Genomic DNA, 16,281 nt, shown 5'->3' with positions numbered 1-16,281 from the left:
ATATACCAAAAATCAGCTCAATATCTGAAAGCGTTTAGAAGAAAATTGCGGAAAACCCTTAAAAACTGAAAAGGCCGTAATTCCCTCAAAAATCAATGAAGCGGAACGAAATGCAAACTTGATCTGTAACTCATCAAGATACACTCACGTACCAAAAATCAGCTCAATATCTGCAAGCGTTTAGGAAAAAAGTGCGGAAAACAAAGTGGGACAGACAGACAGAGGGACAGACAGACAGACAGACGGACGGACAGACTCAGAGGAAACCTATAGTCCCCTCCGGTTTCACTGGTAGGGGACTAATAATACAAGAAGAAAGTGGGGAAATTTCTTCCTTCATCTCTTTATATTAAACCTTGTACATTTGTCACCGCCCTTCCCGGTATGGGACTAGTATTGCTAATGCAATACTCTCAGAATGCTTGTTAGTCCCCTACCGGTGAAACCGGAGGGGACTATAGGTTTCCTCTATGTCTGTCCATCCGTCCGTCTGTCTGTCTGCCTGTGCCTCTGTCTGTCTGTCATACAAAGTAGATATACATGTATGTAACCCCCCTCCCCCTCTCGCGTGTCATGCAATATGTGTGAAATGTAGAGATTACTAGACTTACAGTCGCCGTTTACGAGGCAGGTAAAAAAAAAAGTACAGGCCCCCAAACCATAAACTGAGAACAGACTTAAGTCAAAATTTCAGTTCTGTATAACTCTGGAAGTGATCAAGGAAACAAAACCAAATTTTCAGTGAATGTTTTTATTTAAGTATTTTACAAACCTGCAACTTTTCAAACATGTTTGTTGAATTAAAATCAAAATATTCAAAATCTAAATTTTGACTTAAGTCTGTTCTCAGTTTATGGTGTTGGGGCCAGGAATAATTTTTGAGAACACGTTACTGTCGAACTCCAGCAGTCTTCATGGTTCGTTAAATTTTGAATCAAGGTACAAAGGGGTGTATTGTTCAGTAAATATGCAGTATGACTCAAATCAGTCGAAAACTGTGTTAAGGTATTTGTAAAAATCACATATAAATCAGACAGATTTAAACATTCTGTTTGGGACCTGACTCTAAGGCGAGCTAGGTTCTCTTTAAACAATTGTGCCCAGTTATTTGTATTTATATGAAGCAGAATTTATTCAAAAACGTATACATGAGAAGAAGACGACACTTGCTGTGGCATTCAACTCGACATTTAGATATATCGACGAAGTATTATCTGTTAACAATAGTTACTTCAAATGTCGATTCGATATATCCCAGTGAACTTGAAATAACAGATGTCACAGAGTCTGACACATCTGTTTATATTTGAATATTTTACTAGAAAAAGACGTTAATGGTAACCTAACAAAAAAAAGATATGATAAACGTGTAGCAATATATCCTTTCATCCTGCATATGGGGTTTATATCTCCCAGTTCATTCGTAATGCAAGAGCATGTTCCACGTACGAACAATAACCTCTAAAACGAGGCAAGCTATTGACAAACAAGTTGACGAAACGAGGATATCGATAGTCTCGTTTAAGTCATCATTTCGCAAGTTCTATGGTCGATACAATGATTTTTTCAGCAAATACAATCTATCATTAAGTCGAATGATGACTTCGTTTTTCATATTCATTGTTAGGCCATTTTTTACACATTGAATTGTCTACGGATTTTTCCGTTTGCCCGATCATGACAATGAGCACACGCCGGGTGTAAAAAGTGGACAGGCTTACTCCTCCAAGGCACCTGATCCCACCTCTAATGTTTTATAGAGGTAAGTGTTTGCTCTGCTCCCGAAGTGTATTATTTCAATAGTCTTTTTAGCTTGAATACTCCATATTTCATGCATAAAATGACCCTATCTATATACCAATTAATTGACCAACGCCCTATAACTTATTTCAAATTCAATTTAATTAAAACAGATGATTAGCGTTTCATTTCCTAAAAATTAATCAAATTTCCTAGTCCAAGAAATTGGAAAATAGGCTTTGTCATTACAATGTTCTTTGATTTTAAAGAAAACATGAGTAATTAAAGTATCTCCAACAAGGAATTAGATATGAGCCCACAACTCGATCATACGATGGCCGACAGCGGCCGCCACTTTTGATTCTGAATATTGTCATTTTGTACAGCTTTTTTGTCAATTTTCGTTGACAAATTACAACTAAACTGGTAATGCTATATGTCCATATACAGTTTTTACACTGACAATTTACACTGGAGAAAATCATTAAAATTCTTTCTTGTAATATGAAATGAAGATACATAAAACAGGTTACTTGAAGGTGATAAGCTTAAGGTTCTAGCAGAACAGCAAGGTCGGGGTGATTACAGATTAGTATTGTCTTCTAGATATGCTTTCTCGACAGATTATAGTAATTAATTCATAAAATTCCATGTTGGTGTACCTGCTGGTCACATCATAGGTAACCAGGATGAAATTTTCCAGGTCTATCAGAAATTTGATTTTGTTCATAATCGGACGTGTCTTTGATGTATGAATTTTGTTTTTTACACAATGCGCACGAGGAAATGATCACATTAGTTACATGTACCTATATTTTCATTCCCGTGCCACATTGAAAAATAATTGGCCGACCAGGTGGAAGTCTTGAGAGGTTGCGTTGGCCTTTAAAAGTGTTTCAAGCATTTAGTTACTAATTTTATGTATTTAGAAAGCAAACACAGACTCCAACATTTAAGGTTGTCATTTTATTCTTGCTTAAAAACGGGCATATTTCCGTATCTAAAGTTTGGTTTTTGATACATTCCATAAACTTTTGATTGGATGTTCACATGTAGAGCTACTAAATCCTGTTTTTCTACCTCTACATAATACCGGTAGGTAGAATCGAGTTGTCTCATACACTTTGAGGATCGAGACATATACATTATATTCATGTATATCCATTACAACAAATGTATTACTTTTATTCGCCTTTTTAATTACAATCCCAAGAATATCTTTTTAATGATACAACAAGGTGACAGAATGACGATATATGTCTAATCTAGGATTACCGGTAACTGGGTTACGATATCTCAGACTAATTGAGGGTGAAAATCATTAAAATGCTCCTTATCTCTTTCAAGCCACCTGTTTTATGTATCTTAATTTCATATCACACGAAAGAATTTTAATGTTTTTCGCTGGTGTAAATTGTCAGTGTAAAAAGTGTACATGTACATATAGCGTTACCACTTTAGTTGTAATATGTCAACGAAAATTGACAAAAACGCTGTACAAAATGACAATATTCTTAATCAGAAAGTGGCGGCCGCTGTCGGCCATCGTACGATCATAAAAATGAAACGTTTTTTTATATATAATTTTAAAAACCAATCTTTCATCATACAATTGCATATTTTAGATCAGAGGTTGGGCCGTATGCAAAATATTGAAAGAGAGCTTTAACTTTTGGTCATTTTTTAAGAAATATTCATATTTTGGGAATAATGACGCAATTTGTGACGTCATTATTCAAGGACTAGACATTCAAATGGCATACCAATTCTACTTAAAATGATCAATTAATCTAGTTTTCTACCAATTTTGACACCAAAATTTTCTTTGGCGAATACTGTTGCAACCATAACTCGCACATTCCACAGTCATTAAGTGTTTTTTCAACATAGTTAATCCACTTAGACTGAAAATACTATAGTATTTCCATTACCTCGCGGTTATCTAACTTACTGTCGCTCTTCTGCGATACTATTTTTTCTGATTTTCTAATGCACTTTAAAAAAATTGTTACTACCGTTAAATGAACTAAAAATATTAAATCGCCCGGTCATTAAAATATTTATTTTTATGATATTTAAACCTAATATATATTTGGACTTAATTTATCTTCCTTACCAGTGGCGTATATTCCATATCGGCAAAAAGGCTGTATATAGCCTACACATCATTTTCTTAGGGATAAAAATTTGGTTGGAAAAAAGGGAAGAAAAGATGATAATAATTCTTATCTATTAATTTTATTTTGTTGAAAATGCCAAAATAGCATTCTTAGCAATCCGTACTTTTATACCTATCTGACAGTTTTACTATAAATTTAATGACAAAACTTCCTCTAGATGGAATTTTTTAAATCCGAAACTCAAGTGTTTATTAAGTCTATATCAAACAATTTCATAACCATCGACAGCATCAGGAGGCCACGATTAGTGCAGGAAATGAAATTAATATTACTGGAAATATATTTTTGGGTTAGTAGGAAATTAAATGTATTGATCGTATTTAGATTATTCAGTAAGGAAGTTTCCATAATTTCTAAGTAGAGTAAAAATAAGTTAAAAGTTCTCAATTTTGTTAAGTAGTCTTCATATCATGATATAAACTGAAAAAAAAAAATGTTTACAATATTATTTTCACTTGTCAAATTGTACATGACAATCGTAGATGTCTTCGCAAAAAAGCTCCCAACGAACAACCCCCCCCCCCCAATCGTTCCCCCAATCCCTATCGAATGGGGGCGACCTCTTTGCCTATCCACACTTTGCGCCCTAGGTTAAATCTGTGACTTCTCACTAGCCTACACATTAGCCGATAGGAATATACGCCACTGCTTACAGGATCGCCTACCTCAAGTCTATCATCCCTTTCATCTACATGTATGACATAGGTAAAAATAAAATGAAATGTATATAAGACCCGTGTAATATATAATCAATGGGGGAAAATACCTTAATTAAAGAAACTTCTACACAATGGGATCAAACAAACATATTCATTCTCATACCAGAGTAAAATTTAAACCGAACGACTCGGTCACCAGAAAATATTATCAAGTCACTGTCGTCTTTTTTACTTAACTATTGTGTAAAAGCAAACTTTATGTGGTATCTATTTTGTAAACATGTAGAGAGAAATATCTTCATATCTGCGTTAAGTTTTCCAAAGATCATAGGTCATTACGTGACCTAATCAGATGGCGCAATAATATCTAGCCTACTGTCTTATGATTTACAAAAATATATAAATAAATAATGGTTGGCTTATTAATTTTTTTAAGAGGTTTCAGTAACTTTCTGGTAGATGGAAGAACGTACAGCATCATGTACTGGTTGCATTTTATTTAAAGCACTTTTGAAAATTTACTACTTTCCCCCGGCATTTAATACTTTTCATATCTGACATTTATTAAATAATCCATTCCAGCAACAAACTTTGAAAAAAAAAAACATTGATTGGCCAATAACAAGCGTTGCTTGCCTTTAAAGAAACTAATGTAGATTTCACCCCTGGGTACATGTATGTGTTGGTCGCTCATCTCATTTCAAACCAAAATATTCAGGCTGAGATCATATTGAATAAGATGGAACAAGTGAAATGAAACAAAAAGAAACCAAAAGAAGGTATTTATAACAAGGGAGACATTACATACATACATACATACATACATACATACATACATACATATAATCCTGCTCAAATCTTAGTCCACCATCCAGTGGAGAGCAAGGTGGTAAATGTTTTATCTAGGGAAAGGAAGAGGTAAATTAAATTGCCGGAAAAGTACTAAAATACTTGTATGTAAAAAATGAATAAATGACGATGATGGAAATTAAAACTAATGTCGGAAATGCTGAACATAATGCCCGGAATGAAATGCATTGCCATATACAGTCCCTAAAACGTTCTACTTTCCCATTTTTCCGTTCGCTCACCGTTCGTTCACCGTGCGTTCACCGTTCGTTCACCGTGCGTTCACCGTTCGCTCTCCGTTCACAGTTTTGCGTTCACCGTTCACCGTGCGCTCGCGTCCACCGTTCACAAAGCGTTCAGCGTTCGCTCTCCGTTCGTTCACTTTGCGTTCACCTTGCGTTCAGCGTTCACTCATCGTTCAGTCTTCAGTGTCATTCGGAACTCCGAAGTGAAAGGACTTATCTTTTTTAAGTAAGGATTTACGAGTTTTTTTTAATTTAATAATTTACATATCGTGTTTAAAGAATCATTATTTCATGGGGAAAAATTATCCACAATATTCTAACTTATTATTTTTTTTATTATCCTAACTTAGATGTAAGGTTATTAATTTAATTTGGAAAATAAATGTTGTTATAAGTATGTACCAATATAGAACATATTTCTAATACGTTTTTTTTTCAATTACTACAGAAATATATTATAGAACTAGTTCTGAGAGTTATACATAGTACGGCGGATATCCTGTTAATTTAATAACCTTTTAGCGAATTAAATTGATAGTGTGGTTAAAGGAAATATTTATTTAAAATGTAATACACTACAGAATTTTCTCTACTATAATATATGAAGTCTATAGCTATAGAGAAAAAAATTCTTCCTTCACCGTAACTTTATATGTTTGCCATTCGATATGATTAATAGCAGCCCCCCCCCCCCCGTTTCCCCCTAAATCGGTTACTTAGTCAGTATTTCCAGTATATTTCAATTAACATTTAAAAAGAAGGTAATGTATTTTGTAGCACATAAATATCAGTCTCAAAACAAACATACATCTAAAAAAGTCACTAAACAATTGTAATTCAAAATGTACATGTGTCGGCGGTGGTATTTTAAATTGGCAGAGAGTATGTTTCAAATCCAAGTGTTAATGCCCATTGTATTTTATTTATTTATTTATTATTGAAATGTTGGAATCAAATCTTGAAATGATAAAAATAAATGTTAAAACTTGTTGGAAATACTCGCACTTCGTCGTCGGTGTGACGAGACTTTCACACCTGTACAGTATCGAATGATTTTGATTGACAGGTCAAGCACGTGGACTTCGTGTGAACTTGAAGCAGGAAAATAAAAACGAGTATGACTGTCAAACAGATGGATTAAAATTTTGTTGATAAAAAAGTTACTTTCACTGTCTGATACATTTAGAAAAATAATTAAGAATTTTTGTTTGATATATGTACAAACATTTAGTGAAGCCTGAAAGGGGGGAGCTAAAACGGAATCTCTCTCTCTCTCTCTCTCTCTCTCTCATTTGTCTGTTTAATAAAAAAAATTGAAAGCATATTACTTAAATATCAAATTCTGAAAATTTAATTTATAGCAAATAATATGAATATGCCTCTTCGTATTATCTTGTCCGAGTATAATCACGGGGAAATGTCTACAGGTACATGTAGAAGTCTGCTCAATAAATCATCATGGAAAATAGAAATAACACATAAATATATTATTGCATTAAAATTTAAATACGAGCGTATTTATACAATACGTCCATTGACCTTTGTAATTAATTTTTTTCATTATTTTACACGAGATCGCCTTGGCACGGAAATATGTGAATGGATGTAACAACCGTTTTAATTCATTCTATAAGTCAGAAGTTTTCTCTTATTTGTAATGTTTTTTATATCAAATAAGAATAAGCATATTTATTTTCCAACTAAAATAATTTTATCTTTTATACTACAGCGTTTGGCAACAATTGCAATGTTTTACAGCGATAAAAATCGTGTGATTAAAAACTTGATGTGCATGCATCGTCTTTCTTAGGACAATTTTGGAGCATTTATTTAATTCATTTATTCATTTATTGATTTGTTTATTTATTAATTTTTTTTTTGGCACCTGACATTAGAATAAAATAAATTAGTTTCAATTCAAGGAAAAGATCAGAGGCACTCCGAATAAATCGTTCATCTTGCGTTCACCGTTCGTTCACCGTTCACTTTGCGTTCGCGTTTACGCTCCGTTCGCGTTCTGCGTTCGCTCACCGTTCATGCAGCGTTCACACATCGTTCACCAAGTTGCGTTCAGCGTTCACACATCGTTCACTCACTGTTCGCTCTGCGTTCGTTCAGCGTTCGCTCACGTTCAAGTGGGAAAGTAGAACGTTTCAGGGACTGTACCATGACTCACATGTTTCATGACTTGACGCTATGTCTGTATTGATACGAGCGATTGTTTTTTTTACAGACATATTTGAAAATTAGATATTTTTGACACCCATATTCAATTATTATCATATATTCCTGACCCCAAACGCACACACAAATAATGGAAAGGGACATTAAAGGGAAACATTCTGCAAAATAACTGTATCAAAGGAAAGCGAATGATTATATCGAAATGACAATAATATTTATCGCAATTATTTCGGTTCACAGATAAATACACATATTGAAAAGCATCTCTTTAGAAGCGGTACATCCGTCTGATGTCGAAAGTATAACTATCAGATCGTGAATAAATAAAATGAAAAGGAGAAAATTATGAAGAAGATCAAGTTCGTAACATAGACTTATAGAGAAAGTTGACAGAAATAAACAGAGGTAGGGGAAAGGATTTTTCTTGGTAACTGAATAATGGTGAAAGTTTCCGTGCATTTTAGGTACTTCGGTTCATGAAAACTCACGAAAAGGAAAGCAATTCCATTAACTTACCAAGAACTGAGAATGTTTTGTTCCGTAGTTTTTGGAGCAGACTTCTTTTTCATTTAAATACTTAAAAAAAAATTCTTCGCCGACGAAAAAAAATAATGGGCGGCAGCTTGTATACCTTTTTTAACATTCACCTTGATTATGCAAATTGACGTTTACTGTTTGTTAATGAAATCGATTTTTGATGTAAACATACAGACACACCTACAATATATATAACTGATATTTTGCTTTGACAGACCTTGGAAGAACCCGTATTCGTTTACTCACCGTGTATACAGATGTTCTATAGTGCTGACTGATCAGTGCTGACTCTTTGCATACTATTTATATACTGGAACATTTAACTTCAAGGTCAATGTACAATGTACAAAAGGTCAGGAAAAAATGGGATACATTATATTTAACACAAATGAACATGAAATGTATGGGTTCCATTCAAGACAACTTGGGTCACAGGAATTATAAGACTATCACGATGACATGATGAAGTTATTTCTCGGAATAAAATTGAATAATTTCATATAAGTTTTATTTTAAAATTTAAATATGCAGTAATCGTTTTCAATTTGTACCCAGAGTTATCTTTCGTTTTCCTCTCCATCAACACTGTTATCGAGATAAGTTATGTCATCCTACTCACTATCTGACCTCATACGTGCAAGATGAAACATAATTATATTGATAGCGACTTGTTTATATCAACCTGCGATAATTGTCAACATAATTGTTGAACCTTGAGCGTATGATGTCAGATACTGGCGTAAGTAAGTAGACTTGCACTAAAAGCAAATTCTCTAAAAAAAAAAATTGGCAACTTAAATGTAGCATAATTATTTTGCATGTAAACATAATTATCACGCATGTTGACATACCCATTTCGCATGTCGACATAATTTATCTTGATATTGGCTCCTCAACCAGTGACGATAACTCTTAAAATTATAAATTACATCATTTTAGAGAAATGACTTTCCTTCTATCTTGCTTAAAGCTGACATGAAGTCTTAAATATGTGATATTTTCATCCTTGTACGATTTATTTCATTCCCGTACTCCCTTTTCCGCCATATTTCTTTCAGATTCGCTCACTTGTTTTACCGGCTATATAAACCCTGATGCCTTTGTTACACTTGAGTGATTTTCTAGCCTGGCTGTCGACATGTACACATCTCCGATAGCAAAGTTTTGGAACACGCCATGAACTGATCGAAAACATGTAGGCCTGTACAAATTTCCGATAAAACAGTTTTGGAGCATGCCATAAATCTAACAATCCTACCAAAACTAGGAATTTTATTGAAAACTGTAAAGAAGTATATACATTTTGAATAATTTAAATGCAATCCATAAAAATCAAATCGGCAAATGCATGTTTGATACACACATACATGTATATTTGAACAATAAAGAAGAAAAGGCTTCCACATGCATTTTTTCCAAATAACACTGTACTGGTAAGTTTTATGCATGTTACACGGTATGAGCACATACTATGCAAGTTACGCATTCAAGTTATTCTATGCATGCATGCCGAGAAAACGCGTCGAACGCTTTAAACTCATCTACCTGAAATACTGCATGCTATCGCTACAGGGATGTGCACATTTCGAAAGAATTACTTCCTATTTCCCTTTTATTGAAATATGCAACACAGAAGAAATAACTCCATTTGTAACTCAACGGTAAACACATTGTCATTAGCACTTAAAACATACGTGGTCCCTGCCGATCAGCATTTTTGGTCAGGGAAAATATCGAAGGTGGAAATGACACTGGTATTTGCCTGATTAGACAATATAGTCACGCAAATAAAACGTTTCAGAAATCGAACTAACTGTTGTCGGTACATGTAGTAAATATGTTCATGAATGTGGCTTCATTACATCACATTTATTCCAAATACATACATTCTTGTTACGGATCTTACATCTTTTAAATGAAAGGGGGAGGGGTTGGAATATGTATAATACATTTTTCAATATATTTTAAACAAACGTAGGAAGAAGGTCGGATTTTCCTTGATTAAATATATTTAAATACGTACAATGAACTGGTTTCAACTATTTTAGATATATATAAAACTAATATATCTTAAATTTACACACACTGAACAATTTGTTTCTGTAGACAGATTATTTTCAAATCAGGGCCCTTTTAGGCGTCACAAATTACAAGCACGATTGATACAATTACCAACAAGCACAGACATAATTATGTGTATATAAAATAATCTACAGTATATGTTTTTTGTATACATTGAAGTTGAGTAAGTATTACACTATTAGTATATATGAAAGTAATATTGATAATTGAAATAGTTCTACCGTGTGCCCAAATGTTAAATGGGGAGATTCAACAATCCTTGCATTGCAAAAGATATTACGAGGCGATGCAAAAGTACTAATTATTACATTACATAAAGTGGTTTTTTTTAACAATTACACATATTTACATGTTCTAGATATTTAAAGAAATTTTGTAATGTGACTGAATGCTTAAAATATGGTTGCGTGCATGTGTTTTATTTCTTTAAATATTATATACACTAATTAATAGTCAAATTTTAAAGGCAAGGAAAACAACGTGCCCCTGAGAGTGTCCACCTCCTCCCCCCCCCCCAAAAAAAAAATTATTTTGAGATTTTTTTCTTATCTAAAATATTCTGTTAGGAACCCTCTGTGTTCCTCAGAGCTTCTAATAGGTATAAAGAAACAAAAAACTGACTTCGTTTGATCTGGAATGTACGTGAGAAGGGTCCACATGTTTCCATTCCCGTGAAATATAGTTTTCACAATTGTTTAGTTCCTCTTTCGTTTGGGTGTGTAGGTTTTTTTTCTTCTTCAAAAAGGAGACTTTTTCCAGCATGCTTAATCCACCCTGTTCCAGAAAAATTCCTTGATCTGCCCTTGTAAAGACTATAGCATTTCCCATGATTTTCACTACATCGGATTTTATATGCATTATTGCTCTAATGGATTCTTACACCTGAGAGAGAGAGAGAGAGAGAGAGAGAGAGAGAGAGTATACTTGTATTGAAAATGCCAAAAATTATTTATCCATAATCTTGCGGTTAGAGTTTCAAGTAATCCTTAAACTATCTTTTAAGATTTTCTCAAAATACATGAAATTGAATAGGTACCAAATTTTAGACTGCCTGCGGAAACTCTCCAATCTGGAAAGGCTTCCTATACATGCATATAAAACAGGCAAGTTGCACCGTTTCTTAAAATGTGTGTATGGGAAGGGGAGCGGGGGAGTAGAAAAATGACTGTCAAGCAAAACAAAAACTTAGGCACTTAAAAATTGGGGGAAGTGAAGAAGGAAAACAGACATTAAAAAAAACTCCGTAGCCAGGGAAGGACAGATTCCATTCGATTATACTATCGTTTTCGGCAGAAAAAATATTTGATTACAATGTACAATAGTGTTGGATGAGAGTGGGAAGGGGGGGGGGACCAGCCAGTCTTAAAATGAAAAAAAAAATCCTTACAAAACCAACCATAAAAGACAGGCCTGTAGAACGCCTGGGTGGGGGATATCCCCTCACACTTTTTTCCGAGCATTATGTTTTATTGTTTAGTATGAAATGCACACTAAAAGGCTGATCCTCTACACTTTTTGTTGCACTATAGTCAAATCGTCGAAAAAGTTGCCCCCCCCCCCCCTCATCACTACCACAAAATAGGATTTTGGTGATTTTTTAATCATTATTTTAATTTTTTAATTTATTTTTTTATCATTACTATTATAATTTTCATTATTAATTTTTTTTGCTTGTCAAAGATTTTTCAGATAAAGTGTCAATGATTTTTAGATGCTACATGCCTGAAAGACACTCTCAGAAAAGGGGGTACCCCCCCCCCCCCCGCTCCATGTGTGTGTATATTTTTTAATTTATGTTCTGGATAAATACTTTCATGCCGTGCTCTAAATCATTTTCTTACATCAAATTACTCAGTTTAGCTTTTAGATAATCAGCAATTAGACTTTTCTTTTTTTAGTGATTTCTTATTTTTTACCTAGTCGCGCAAATACTAATTCCCTTTTTCACTTTTGATATTTTCCCTGACCAAAATCTGATCAGCACGGACTACGTGTATGAGTGCTAGGCTGTACGATGAAGTGACAACGTGTTTACTGTTGAGTATTTATGAAGTTTATTACTTTTTTGTGATGAATATTTCAATAAATGGAATCAAGGTGTAAATCACTCGACATGTGCACACCTTCGAACAGGTACATTGGTCTATTTCCAGGTATGAATAAGTTTACAGCGTTCGACGTGTTCTCTCGATATGCATCAATTGTATTTGTGTTGAATGCATATGGACGTGCAGAGCAAACATGCTGGTTGTTTGTTCCATTCTTACGATAGATTATTGTAAATTGTTTGTACGAGTTTTATTGTGTATCATTTCAAGTTTATTATACATATATTGGTATGCTTTTAAAAAACACGCGCAACTATGTTTTTTCTTCCAAACTTGCATTTATATTATTCGAAACGATAATTATTCATAAATATCTTTATGACTGTTTTTATCTGTTATGGTTTTAAAATGTTTTCAACAATTCATGTGTTCCCAAATACTTTACTATCGGAGATGTGCACGCGTCGATAGCCAAACCAAAAATTCACACAAGTGTAACGGGGGCACTGGGGTGTATATCGTTACAATAAGACAAGGTATCTGAAAGAAATATGGCGGAATTACGGCTAGTTGGTATGAAACAAGTCGTACATTGATGTAAATATTGCGTTTTTAAGAGTTCATGTCAGCTTTAAGATACCAAATTAATGTTTATTTAATAGCATGAATTGATATTGAAAGTGATCTGTAATATCTTGCAATGATATAACGTTTTTTTAAACTATGTATTTGTAACAAAGTTGATAGAAGAAATAAATATTAATTACCAAAAAAGTATACAAAGCATGCAATTTTCCCGATTGCCTGGATACCTTTAGTTATTTATCCTAAAGTATAGTTGTATCATTGCTGCGGTGTTTTTCCTTTGATACCAATGACCCTTGACCTTACATTGATAAAGAAAAAGAATATAAACAAAGTAGCTGACTTTATAAGCAAAATACAAACGCATATAAACATAGTGAAGGTATACCTTTCCCTAGGTCTACATAAAACATTCTAAATTTTGCACGTCAATTTTTAAATCCAAAATGGAATTCACACACGCACATTTTTATAAATGAACGTTTTCGTCTCTCATAAACTTGAAGCGTAACAAACCACACACAATGTAGTACAGGGAGCGAGGTGGATATTCCTTGTTTTCTAATTTTAACACCAATCGCTGCATCCAGTAATTTAGAGAATCGCCGTTCATCTCGGTCAAAAGTGGACATTTTCCCGTGCTGCACGCTACTCTTTGTTTAGCCTGAACGTTTAAATTGTCATTTGGTATACATGTATTTACGAGTGTTGATGTTTTTTAGAGTCTATCAAACGCTGAATTTCATGATCGGACACTTGTACAAACCTTTCATTTTTCGTCTTCGTGTCGACCTCGGGACTGGTGAAATTAACGCCATCATGTCTAAAATATCACCTATATATCGAAATCCATTATAGGTTCAATTTTTAGTTCCGGTAGATCAAACGTCATACTTCCCAAAGAATCTTCAACCTGCATCTGGTTTCCTAACTGATCTAAGGAATTTTCCTTCATAATTTCGGTTTCCGTGTCTATAAGAATTGCGAAAGCATAAAATCACAACCGTCATCCATGGCGTTCAGAATATGAATGGACGAGGTAGAAAGTTCAAGAAATACAGCGCGCTATACTTTTCGAATTAGGTGCTCTTTTTTCATTGGTTATATAAAATGATAAGACCGCGGAACATTAACTGGCAAAATTGGAAATATGCAGCTTACGTCATTTCCATCTATTACAGTCAAAACATTTAATGATAGACAATGAAATGGGCGGGTACAATAAGACACGGACGTCCGAGAAAACATTGGATTGAAATTCTATTCAATCCACCTCAGCTACGCTGGAACACACGGTGTTACTGATTGACCCAGAAGACAAATAATTTGAAATATATATAAATCAGAATTTTGTATCCCATGTTTTTAAAGAAATATTAATGGACTTTTTGTTTGTCAAACATTTTTCAGAGGAAAAAAACCCCAAAAAATAAGAGCTGTTGTCATCCTAGAATTTAATGTATTCTTCATGTGAAGGCATGATCTGACTCGACAATTTTTGACAGTCCCCCCTCCCCTTCTAGAATCAAATGGCCGTCCCCTGAAAAGATAATCTCTGTCTTCTATGACTTTGACGTGTTCTTAAAATTATAGGCTAAAAATCTCATATAAATATGAATTTCAAACAACATGTATTTGGAAATTGAATTTATTTGTCTTTTGGATCGTACATTCACATTTAAGGTTTGAAAACAGCTCAGGGGTCCGTTGCACAAAACTATCTTATGACTGAGATCTGTCTTAAGACCGAAAATTATCGTAAGATTGCACCATAGCTGTTTCACAAAACTGTCATATCTTATGATAATCTTAAGATCTATCTTAATCTTAAGACAACTAGATACCTGTCTTAAAGGTGCTTAGACACAGATTTGAACTTAATATTTTCTCCAATTTTCTATATAATATCACGACTTATATATTGCAATAGCATTTCACACGAAAATATAATTAAAAACTTATTTTCTCTGGAAATTATTGGAAGAACGAATTCCGGGACGCGTTTGATTAACACATCTTTGCACTTACACAAATTTTAACTTTATCCTTAATATTTAAGAAAAGAAGCGATTTTGTTATGTATTAATGAAAAATATTGCATCTTTAATCCAGAAAATTCAGAGTAGAAATGTTCGAAAGCAAAACCAACTCACAAGTATTGTCAGTCCGTGCTCTGTGATATGTACACAGAGTTTAACTAATTAAACACACCCGTGAAGCGTAAACTGTGTTTGTAAACAGGGCACGAGCTCTGTTATTCTTAATGTTTACGATTCACCGGGTGTGTTCAATTGTTAAACTCTGCACACACCACTGAGCACGGACTTACAATACTGTGAGTGGGTTTTGCTTTCGAACATTTCTACTCTGAATTTTCTGGGTAATAGTTTTAATATTTTTCATTAATACACAAAAAATTGCCACTTTTCTTAAGTATTAAGAATAAAATTAAAATATGTGAAAGCGCAAGGATGTCTCAATCCAACGCGTCCAGAAATTCAAAGTTTTAATAACTTGGAGATGAAATAAGATTTTTATTATATTTTAGTATGAAATGCTATAGCAACAAATAAGTCATGAAATTATACAGAAAATATTAACTTCAAATCTGTGTCCAAGCACCTTTAAGTCTAAAGTGAACATGGCGACAGTATACCTTTTGGTTAAAAACCAAAAGATATTTAAAGAAAACGGTTTTTAGAGGAAAAAACAATCCCTTGGACTATATCAGGCCAGCCGGAACAATGAACCCCCCCCCCCTCCATTAATTTGCCGATAAATATACGATAGACAACAAAAATGTACCTACTTTATGTTTATGCCACTTTATTCCCATAAAGGCATTTTTCTTTGATTGTGCCCCTCCCAACTGAAACTGCAACCCCCGAATTTGCTTCTTAAAGCCATGTATATATATTTATTTATGTAAGATCCAGATTTCATTTATAACTTTATCCAAAATTATTTTATTTGAATTCAATACCCCGCAAGAACATCACAATTTCTATGACCAAGCGTTGCTAATTTATGCAATTTTAAAAACGGAATTCGAGATACATGTAGTTTATTTATTGATATGATAAGTAAATACATTTTGAATAAATAAAAATACGAAATATATGCATATTTTACGGATTGGACAAGTTCCGCCCATGAAAGTAAAAAAAAAAAA

Source organism: Saccostrea echinata, unplaced genomic scaffold (assembly GCF_033153115.1).
Source record: "Saccostrea echinata isolate AGI-Se365-2 ecotype Australia unplaced genomic scaffold, CSIRO_AGI_Sech_v1 ptg000009l, whole genome shotgun sequence".
NCBI lineage: Eukaryota > Metazoa > Mollusca > Bivalvia > Ostreida > Ostreidae > Saccostrea > Saccostrea echinata.
This window is presented reverse-complemented; position numbering follows the sequence as displayed.